This window comes from Gouania willdenowi, chromosome 8 (genome assembly GCF_900634775.1).
Source record: "Gouania willdenowi chromosome 8, fGouWil2.1, whole genome shotgun sequence".
NCBI lineage: Eukaryota > Metazoa > Chordata > Actinopteri > Blenniiformes > Gobiesocidae > Gouania > Gouania willdenowi.
In genome coordinates this window covers 20,938,643-20,950,653 of record NC_041051.1, presented here as the reverse complement: position 1 = coordinate 20,950,653, position 12,011 = coordinate 20,938,643, and positions in this window count along the sequence as shown.

Below are 12,011 nucleotides of genomic sequence, written 5' to 3'. Positions count from 1 at the left end.
ATTTCCAAAGTCTGCTGAAGGATGTCCATGTGTCCAAGTTTATCAATGTGAGGATTCTCTCCAGGAATAAAGGAATTCATTTATTCTAAAAATAGGCTTGATGTCCTCAATAATATCCTTAAGAAATAAGATGAATAGTATCATTAATACACAGAGCCAGTCTCATAGTCAGTTTTGTCACCAGTGCATATTGTGACCAAAATGGAATCAGTTAAAAAATACCAGCTTTGTCTCATACAAAGCACACACTCAGACAGACACACAATGGCTGGTTGATACTCAGCCAGAGTCAGGGATTTGTGAGAATGTGTGACACTGACCATGAAATAAACAAATTAGAAAAAGCTTTGGGATTAAGGAGTGGGTTTATGGAATGGCGGTGTGTGAGTGCTGATGTGAGGATTGAAATCTCAGGGCCAGCGTGGGATTTGAGCGTATTTTCAATCAAATCAGATCATCTCTTTGTCAAAGCTCCCTGCCAGTGGTTTTCATAAACATCAGGAAAGTCTAGACTCTAGAGCTATATTCAGTTTACCATGGGGGACACAAACAAATGTGAATTAAGACGTAATCTAACAGTCTGGATATTTAATACAATACTAAATATATATAATAGTTTTTTAAAAACAAAAACAAAAAAAAACCTTGTACCAAGATAATAAGTCAAGACCGCATGTGGGTAGCTATAGGAATTAAAATGGAGTCGCCTGAAATTACTAATTAAAATTATGTTTTTTTATTATTATTATTATTGTTCATTATTATTGTTCTTTACTACACATAATCTCAAAGAAAAATACTCTCAAATATAAATCTAGTTAAAATTTAAAAAAAAAAAAAAAAATATCAAGAATAAATGACTCTGGGATCACTAGAAATTTCTGAATGAAAATGGTGTCACGACCCAAAGAGAACCACTGACACTTATTTATTTGTTTATTATAATCACACCTTAAACTGTGACAACATGGCATCACTTGTATTCATTTTATCATGTTACGTATTTTTGGATAAAATGCAGCAAAAAAAAAGAAGAAAACTGTCTTTGCACTTCGATTGTGACTTCTTAAAATATGACGTTAGGATTATCCCGCGAAAATGATTAAAGTTATGGAAAGATCTCACCGAGACATCTGGATCCTTTTTGACCCCATGACCTCTGACCTCTGACCTTACAGCAACCTTAAGCCTAAAGATAAACCTCTCATCTGGATATAACACAGCAGTTACATTCAAAGTGATCAACTGAACACAAACCCTTTGCAGTGTTTCTCAAATAGTGGGGCGGGGGGCGCGTGTGACCCTGGGGAACATGCTTTTTTATTTATTTATTTTTTTTGGCTGTACTATAGTAAAGTGTAATTGCACATCCACTACTGTAGGGGGCAGTGGCGCTCTCATTTGTGTGAGTGTGCGCTCTATTAGTACCATAGAGTAGGGGACGTCAAAAACGCTGATAAGACGCTTTAGTTTTTTCAGTGAAAACGTGCCTAATATTGCCAACAATATGTGAATATTGTAGTGAATGCTACTTCAGTAAACCAGCTAGCACTGTCCATTTACAAATTGTTTTATTCGTTTTTGTTATCTAAGTTAAAGTGTTTTATATATTGTGCTCGGCTCCCGAGATAATGTTGCTGGTTAATTTTAATTTATTATTATTATTTACTGAGTTTTTTTAATTTTGTTTTATAGTGTCAAGTGGTTCAAGTCGGTCAAAATTACCTGCAGCACTTGTATATATGTTTATATCCATATTTATTATTATTATTATTATTATTATTATTATTAAAGTGTTTTCTAGTTTGCTTTTTGTTCTTCGCGCCATCCACCAAGACAAATTCCTTGTATTGTTTTCGAACTGTACTTGGCAAATAAAAGTGATTCTGAAAATGTTTATAGTTTAAATAAGGATTGAATTTATTTATTTATTTATTTTAATTTAGGCAAATTGATGACGTGTCCAAGTATCACCATGAGGTGTATTTGACTTCGATGCACTTTAAATCTTGATCTATAATTCTTTTATTTATTTTTGTTTTTGAATCTTAATCCAATCCAATCTTATTTATAAAGCGCTTTAAAAACCCATGCAGGAAGAGGGGAACAAAGTGCTCTACAAAGTGACAAAAGTCCATACACTATAAGACAAACAATAAAACAAAACAAAATGTAAAATAACAATGTACATAAAAAAATAATTGCAATTTCAAAACTATACGCCAACGTAAAAAGATGTGTTTTAAAAATGTTTTCTCCTCCCGGAGGAGGCGTGACAGAAAATAATTGGGAAGCGCATGCTTTAGAGATAATATATTACTGTGAAGTTAATAGAATTTTGCAATCTCTTTTATTTATTTATTTTATTTAATTTTATTTTTTTTCTGAGAGTAGAGCTTTTGCATCTATTATGTTTACCTCACAATTCACCACTAGATGTCAGATGTAGCTTAAAGTTTTCGCACCAAATCTTGTCGATGTTGATTTAAGGTGAGGAAAGCTGTTGTCAGGACTCCACATTTGGAATAAAGAATGGTAATTCTGAAACTGTAAAATTCAAATACTAAAAGTTTTTCTTATCAAATTCATTGTGTTTTTTTACAGAGTTAAAAGTTATTGCTTTACATGTTGTGTGTGTGAGGGCTGCAGAAACCTCAAATGAATCACATACTAACTGACTGTATATACAGAAAAATGTCATGCAAGTGAATAGAGAACATGCAAAGTGAGGACAAATAATTCCTAGGTGGGATGCAAAATCAACTTTCCTGTTTGGGATTAAAGATGAATAATAATTTAAAAAAAAAAAAAAAAAAAAACCTCAAAATTGGTTGTACTATAGTTCAAAACACAAAAATATGTATTTTTATATTAAAGTTATTCAAAACCCTCTTATTTCTGTACATGATTTACAAGGTTGAATCTTTGTCTGCTAATTTAGATTATAAAAACAGTTACATTTATTGGTCACCTGTTCATCACACATACAGAAAGCCAGACTTCGACAAAGAATGAAAACACGCAACAAATAGAGAAACAAATTGTTCGGAGAGCATTTGAAACTAATCCAACCTCTAAAGGAATTTTTCAAAGGAAACTCTTGACATTGCCTCCTGCAGTGAGTCCTATGTTTGATGTCACAGTGTGCCAGTGCTTGACAACCTTAACCTTACCTCCTCAAACATGTAGCACAGATGAACAAGGTTACACTAATGGAGACTGTATTTTATTCCATAGATGTAGCTTTGACCAGATTATACAATAAAAACAACTATTCCCCTACTGACAAAACTCATTTTATTTTATAGCAATGGTTCCCAAACTGGGGTACGTGTACCCCGAGGGGTACCTAAACACCTCTCAGGGGGTACACAAAGACATTTGTCAGTTTATTATTTAACATTATCGATTTTTTTTTTAACATGTACACAGACTTTTTTCCCATCCATCAATCATAATTTGCGGAACAACTCTTTAAAAAACGTCAAAAGGTGAAGTTCAAATTCTAAAACAAGCAAAACATCAAAAATAAATGAATAAAAAGGCCTAAATTCAAGGTTAATGTTGGACGAGACATAGGGAAGAGCTTAGACAAGCCGGCAGACACAAGTACAGTAAATAATGTATAACATGAGCTAAGGGGTACTTATGATAAGAAAATAAGGCTAAAGGGTACATGGGGAAATAAAAGTTTGAGAAGCACTGATTTAGAGGAAGCATGCTGGTCTTAAATGGACAAGACAGAAATACCCTGCATGATTTCTTGATAGTACATAAAATGCAATTCCTGCAACTTTTCCATGTGTAAATGACTTGTTAAATCACTTAGAATTAATCTACAGCTACCCCATTACCCCAGTACCCATCCCATCCATCCATTTTCATACCCGTTTATTCCCGTTTAACAGGGTCGCGGGGGTCTGCCGGTGCCAATCTCCGGCTCTCATAGGGCGCTGGGCGGGGGTACACCCTGGACAGGGCGCCAGTCCATCACAGACCCCAGTACCCCATTTCTGTAATTTCTGAATCCAAGTAGCCCCTTTGTCCCACTACCACATTTTGCTCAGAATACTATGAAAAAACAACAATAGAAGGGTGTGTTTCACGTTTATTATTCAAAAAAAAAAAAAATGGGGGGGTGCCATTTAGCACCCCTCCAGCATTTAGCGCCCTAGGCGGCCGCCTGGACTGCCTGGCAGGAAGGCCGGCCCTGAGTTTTACACATAAGGCTGACATTACGCTGTCATTATTATGACATGACACCTGCCATTATTACCCTAACCCTAACCCTTCATTACCCTAACCCTAATAATAATAATAATACATTTTAAATATATAGCGCTTTTTCAGTGCTCAAAGATGCTTTACAGAGGCAAAAAAACGCAGTGTGTAAACAAAAGGTAAAAATACAGAGGCATAGAACAAAGTAAAAACAGAATGTAATAAACAATAGATAGACTACAAGATAATAAGTGGGTTTTGAGGTGTTTTCTGAAGGTGAGAAGGTCCGTGCAGTCTCTGAGGTTTTGAGGGAGTGAGTTCCAGAGGGTGGGGGCGGCAATAAAAAAAAGCTTGGTCTCCCCAGGTTCGGCGCTTGGTCCTGGAGGGAGTAGACAGGAGGTTAGCGATGGAGGAGCGGAGGCAGCGAGATGAGGTATGGCGATGAAGCAGGTCAGTGAGGTAGGAGGGGGCCAGGTTATGGAGGGCTTTGAAAGTAATGAATAGGACCTTGAATTGGATGCACTGAGGGAGAGGAAGTCAGTGTAGATTTTGAAGAGCAGGAGTGATGTGGTCATGGGAACGAGTGTGGGTGAGGAGGCGAGCAGCGGAGTTCTGGATGTATTGAAGTTGATTGAGGGTTTTGGATGGTCGGCCGTAGAGGACGCTGTCACAGTAATGGAGTCTGGAGGTGATGAAAGCGTGAATGAGGGTTTCAGCGGCAGAAAAGGGAAGGAACGGGCAAAGACATGCAATGTTTTTTAGGTGAAAGAAAGCAGACCGGGTTATGTGATTGATGTGCTGTTGGAATGATTGCCAAGATTGCGGATGAGAGGAGACGGTGAGAGAAAGGTCTGGTCAAGATGAGGGAGAAATTCTGAGTGGAATTTGTGATGTTTTTGGGGGCCAATAATGATGATATCAGATTTGTCGGAGTTAAGTTTGAGGGAATTGTGTTTCATCCAGACTTTTATTTCCGATAGGCAGTGGGTGAGGGTGGAGAGGGTGGTGGGAAAGACGGATTTAATGGAGATGTATAAATGAGTGTCATCGGCATTAGACTGCACTAGATCCCTCCACCTAACCCCAAAAAATGCCAACATAGCTCCAAAGGTGTCATAATTTAGCGAATAACACTTAATGACAGCCTTCATGACTCCTTATTCATGCTAATGACAGCAAAATGTCAGACTCGCGTATAAAACTTCAAGTAAAGGCATACTCGTTCAGGCACAGGAAAACCTCTGAAAGTTCCCACAGAAAGGCCTCCCTAACAACCAGGCATCTTCTAACACACTCACTAACCTCTTTACCACTGTCTAACCTGTCATTTACACACCATGTGCAGACGCGATAGACAAACACACACTGACAGCCCAACAAAAGCAGCAGCACAGACACCTGCATTCAGTTTAATTTCAACAACAGCTGCCGCCCACTGGAGGAACATGGAGCTGAGACATTAGGATGCTTCCACACGTGAGCAAGCCACAGACAGTAATACAGTACACACACACACACAGTTTTTGTCCCAGTTTGTTTGCCCTCTGTCTGTTGTGTTGCTCGGGCCTGGCTGTTTGTTTGAGGGCGGCTGCTGATTATTGAAGCTGAATCTCTGGTGAGTGAGACCGACAGGTGTTAAAGTGAGTAATACATTAGCCTATAAAGGCAGTCAGGTTAGATATAATTTTCTTGTCTTTGCAATCAACTATGGATATACCTTGGGATTCTTGAGGAAATCTCATATTCAGGGCCTTTTTTTGCTTTAAAGTTCAGCATATTCAAACACAGGGAATTTATGTGGCTTGGCATTCACTCTTTCCTTTTCAGCCATGTACGGTGGCTGTGTTCTCTTGTAAATTACCTTTGGCAGCATTATGGAGAACAGCCTGTCCCCTCAATGATGGGTCCCACTCACAACCTGCAAGCGAGACGGGGGTTGGGGTATCCGATTGGCAGCTCATAGTTAATGGAAGGGACGGCTGTTTCATACAGCAGCGGGATGTACTTGTTACTCTCAATGAAAACGTCTAAAATATCCTGCATATCAAGACAATTGTCTCCTGTGTTTAAAAGACAGAGTGCGGGATCAATAGTTATGACTTAAGTGGCTGTTGTTCCTGATGACAAACCATTAGTGTGCAAGTGTAGCCACAGACCAGGTCCAGGGGGAGTGTGTGTGGTGTACAAATGTGTTTGGGGTAGGGGGAGGTGCCGAAATAAAATCCAGGCCCAGTCCTCTATGCAGTGTTTCCAGCACCGAGCAACTGCCCAAGATTTTTCGAAGCAGAGTTTGCATGTTCTCCCCGGGTGAGCATGCGTTAAATGGTGTGTACATGTTTGTGTAAATGATGGTGAATGTCTGTGTGTTCGTCACTAATAGATCATCGGCTGTTTTTTTAAAAAACATTTTTGATTGTTTTACTACTGCATTCTTTTTAATGATCAAATTTAACATGTTATGTTTTCTTTTTTTCTTCTTTTTCAAAGTCTTGTGAGTTAAACAATAGATAGTTGTATTTCATATACACTTTTAGAACATACCTGGATAGATAGATAGATAGATAGATAGATAGATAGATAGATAGATAGATAGATAGATAGATAGATAGATAGATAGATAGATAGATAGATAGATTATTCATTGTCAGATACAACAAAAAAGAATGCAATTATTGGCGTGTAAATAAATAGTAAAAAGTTCTTAAAATACATACATTCCCCACTTTTCACTCATACATGCCACTTTTCATATTTAACATCTGTCATATTTATAGAGTAACTTAACCCAAGATTTTGGCTGTAAATTTAAAAAAAAAAATGCCTTGATGATGGGCTGGAGCAGTGAAAACACGCCCAGTCTAGACTATAAAATCTCCAAAGAACAATCTATCCTATGCTAACTACCTACCTAATACTCACTGTACCTCTCTATTTATAATCCTCACAATCTAACCTACTCACCACAGACTGTAGAGTCAACAGGTGCTAGTTTTTATTGGAGGGGCGGGGCTAACAGTGGTGTGGTGGAAGAAGCCACCAAAACGTCATAAACCATCATTCTCAGCCAATAGCAAACATCAATTGTAATATCTGGCTTTTAACCCATAGAGGGCAGTCACTCTTACGATTTTTTCAACAAAACACACCAAATTACAATAATTTGACTAAAATGCCATGCGTTAGACAAGAATCAATGAACAACACTATTTCATTCCAAAATACATTTGTTTTCAGTAAAAAAAAAGAAAAAAGGAAAATGGTGGTTTGGGATTTTAGTTACTCTATCATCTTATGGTCATCAGCCTTATCACTGAAAAACCCAAGGTAGGCAGTTATAACAGTTGTAGTTGTGATATTAGGTAGGTTGGGTTAATTAAGTGAATGATGGTTAAAATTGTTGTATGTATAAATGATAGCCAAAGATAAGTTTGCTATATACTGTACCTCCAGGAATAGAGGCCGAGGAACTTTTCTTTAAATAATTTCCATGTTTTCGTCATGGTTAGTTTTTCTCTGGGTATTCCAGTTTACACTATCTCATTTCTATATCAATTAATCAGTATGCACGGTTCGGTTGTGTAGTGGTTATCATATTCACCTCACAGCAAGAAGGTTCTAGGTTCAAGCCCTAGGGTAGACACTTGGTTCCTTTTTGTGTGGAGGTTACATGTTCTCCTTGTGGATTTGGACTCTGGCGTCCTTCCACCATCCAAAAACAGGACTGGAGTCTCTAGATTGCTTGTGGGAGTGAATAGGAGTGTGTGTGTGTGTGTGTGTGTGTGTGTGTGTGTGTGTGTGTGTGTGTGTGTGTGTGTGTGTGTGTGTGTGTGTGTGTGTGTGTTGCCCTGCGATGAACTGGCACCCCGTCCAGGGTGTACCCACGCCAGCAATTGATGACAGCTGGAGATAGGCACCAGCAGATCCAAGCAGTAGTTTTCTGCAAGTAGCTTTTTTAGTCTGAGGAATCAGTTGACCAGCAGCAGAAACTTCACTTTGAGTAGGTTTATGAAGTGCTGCAGGTCACCAGACTGAGCTAAAGCATGAATATACTTTTTTTCTACATTCAGTAATTATACAGCTCACAGCAGAAAGATGTGCACTCAGAGAAAATATCTAAACACAGGAAACAAGAGCAGGACGGAGTGCAGACACACAGCAGCACTCCTCCACAAGCGGCTCCCTGTTTCTGTAAATCCTGACGACCCGTTCCAGGCTGAGAGTGTCTCAATGCTAAGCAACCTTTACAACACTCATAGCAGGCATGCATGCTTTGCATATGCTTCATATGCACATTTATACAAAAACACTTTACAAACACAGTGAGATTGAAATGCATGCTCCCATAATTATCCCCCAACACAGATTATAGTTTGGGAGTATGTATACACTTCTGCATTGAGTGTACTTTCACACACTTAGCTTCCTAAAAATAGTTGAAGGACTCTGGCTCAATGCCCGGCTGCCCTAACTGCCAAATCGTTATCTTCTGTTTGAGGTTACTGTTAAGTTAAACACTCTCAGCATTTGACTTATCAGCACCCAATGACACTGTCTCCAAAACCACAGGCTAACTATAAGTAATCCCTAATTTGGACGGCCTTCAGAAGGTAACAGTGTAGTTCTAGAGAAAGGAAGGGTAAGTTAAACAACTTGACGTTTAAATGTAACAGATTGCTTGGAGTTAGAGTGTTTTCACCAGCCCTGTCTATTTGTTATCTTCTCTTTGATCCAAGACTATAAATACAAAGTCTCATCACTGCAGCTTTTTGTTCAACTCTGTTATGTCTATTCTGCATGTTGTGTCCTGACTCTATATCAGTTACGGTTAACTATTGATTTTTATCGATCTTCCTCATTTTTTTCCCTCCCTCTGTTATACCTATGCAAGTACTCACCCTGTAACTCTGATGGCAGCCACTGATTTCAGGATGCCTTTTATTATCCCAACTCTCATTTTCTATGGAATGTTTGGTCTTCCAGATTCCGGCGGGAGGTAGATTAGATTAATTTGTGAGGGTGAATTTTTGTAACAAAAGGAACATCTTATTTGCATTTTTGCTGAGAGCACTATGAGTGCATTTCCTTGGATTCCAAAAGTAGGAGGTGATGTGTAAAGAATTTTGCAAAAGAAACAAGTGACGTCAGTGGCATTGCCTGTAACAACATAGGTCAAGCCCTCGATTTAGTAAGGATTATTTTTTGCGAAGATGTCATGTATGTCTGGAACTTGTTACAACAATGTTGAAGAAGGTCCCAGAGAAAGATGGAGGAATAAAAAGATCATGAATATGAGCAATAAAGTCAAGAACAACAAGAAGGAGATTCTTGGATAGTTTCCTGTCAAGAGCCGTCCTGTAGATCCTGATCATTTAAAAAAAAAAAATCGTAAAATTAGAATACATTGTTTTATGTACTTTGTATTTGAATTTGATAATTGTTTTTAGAAGCTAAAATCATGTCCTGTATGATCTCAATGAAATGATGTACTTGGCTTTTAAACTTTCTGTTTGAGGAACATATAACTACCTCTTTTCAGAGTGAACTTAACTTCCTGTTGGAATCTGCGGTCAATAATGGGCATATCATCATAACAGATGCCTCGGGTCTAGAATATCACTCACTCTCTTAGAACATGAGACGGCTGCTTGCAACACATTTTTCATCCATTGCTGAAAATCGGCAGCCAGGACCTATATTGACAAGCTGTGCCAGTGTTCATATATGTGGAGTGCAGAGGGTCACTGTAATGGAGCCACAGAAACAGGGAATGCAAGGGGTTAACTGGGGTGAGAGGGTCAGAAGTTGAATCTGGGAATGTTTTCCTTTGCCCAGCTTGACAGTGATACAAGCCTGTGTACCGCACAGTCTCCACCAGAAGATGGGCCAAGAGCCGGGGCTTGAAACACCTCCCTCCCTGCGGTGTCTTTAATTCTGTTAAACACTGCTTCTGAGACACATTAGGACAGGACCTGAGGAAATAAAAAAACGGGAGTGATGCAAGCCTGGAGGTTTGCCGAGGAATCCCACTGCCTCGCTTTCAGAAATCCTTATGTGTGATTTGCAAAACCAAGACTCCCTCAGCAATTGAATACAGATCTTTCCAATGGCAGAATCAAACTTTTAAGTACCTCTTTTATATCATAATTTCAACCAATTTTCCCCAAAAATAGCTCTTCTGTCACAAACAATCTTAATGCCTAGCTGGATGTTGCGCAGTGGGAAGTTCAGGTCCAGTGGTGGAACAGTTTAAAGGTCTTTGCAGTAGCCTTATATCTCATTACACTGACACATAGCCCTCAAACAGCAGACCTCTGTTTCCTTGGCCTGATGATGAAAGTTGTGGTGCCCCTACAGGATGAGGGTTAAGTTCAATGCTAAAGACAGGAGGGAGGAAATCCTGTCTGAGTCATGGCTGGGGGTTACTGTGGGTTGGTTCCTCTACTAAATCCCTGGTCTGAGGCTGTCAGATAAACTTTGACCTTTGACCTGACTTCTGAAGAGAAGCTGCAGACCATCAGCAGTGACACAAAGCGTCTCACTGATCATTTTCGTGTGCCTTTGCATGGCCAGAATTTGGAATAAAAGCTTGAAAGACACAATCTGTGCTGTGCAGTTTAGGTTGTATAATCATCAATCATCAACCAGGGGGAAATTCCCCAAAAAAGAACAAAAATGTGAATCATCAGAGGAGTTTCTAGACAGCCCACACTTTACAGTTCTTTGTGTTAACAGTCAGGTTGGCTCACCAACATGAGAGTCTGGCTGTGATGCGGGCTACAGTGAAACTGGATCCTGCAGGCTGAAACTCAAAGGGGAAAAAGTAGGAGAGAGTCGAAGTGAGAAACAGGGGAGGAGGAGGAGGAGGAGGAGGAAACACTCCTCTGATCTGTGTCCGATCAACATGACTTTTGCGATTTGTGTCTTCACACTAGCTGGGTTTCCATTACCCTTGGAAATGTGCAAAATAAAAACTGGTAATGGAAACATTTTCAAAGTGCTTCAAAATTTCAAAATAAACACTCATGCTTTCATAAGGTGGAATTTCAGACATTTTGATATTGAAATGTATCTCAAAAGCGCTAAGGAAACACTTTATTCGCAATTACACGTACCTGGTCACATGACCACATCTCTCCAAGTAAACATGGCGCGGTACGTGTGGACAGAAGAAGAGGCTGAGACATGTCTTAGCATTATACTTATTATTAGTGCCAATTATTAGTGCCACATTAAACAGCAAACAACAAAAGAATGTAGAGTGTTATAAGGAGGTTTGGAGCAAAGTCTCGCGGGATGAGATTTTGTATCTAAAATCACCAATATAAGCTCTCCGATAACATTTTCTGCTCCAACACTTCTATCTATAGGTGACTGTGGTTCACACTCCAACAAAGTAACCTACTGTTGCTGACGATTGTTCTCTGTTTGAGTAACATCACTTGATCAAGCCTTTTCTAGCATTCCACACTACAAAATAAGTAATAAAAGTATGTATGATTTGTGCTGATATCTTATCTGATCAATATCGGTATCGGTCGCTACGCAAGGCTGCAATATCGGTATCATATCGGAAGTGAAAAAGTTGTATTGGGAGATCTTTAGTTATGAGGCTTCAGCCCAAAACAACCTTCAATGGAAACACGTTCAAAGCACAATTATATCGCTTTTATTTTGCGAAAAATCTATAATGGAAACCCAGCTAATGAAAAAGCAGCCAATTTCATCACTGCATGGATACAGAAAGTGCAGTGAGACCAATAAAGGATGAAGGTAAAGGGCATCAGCAACAA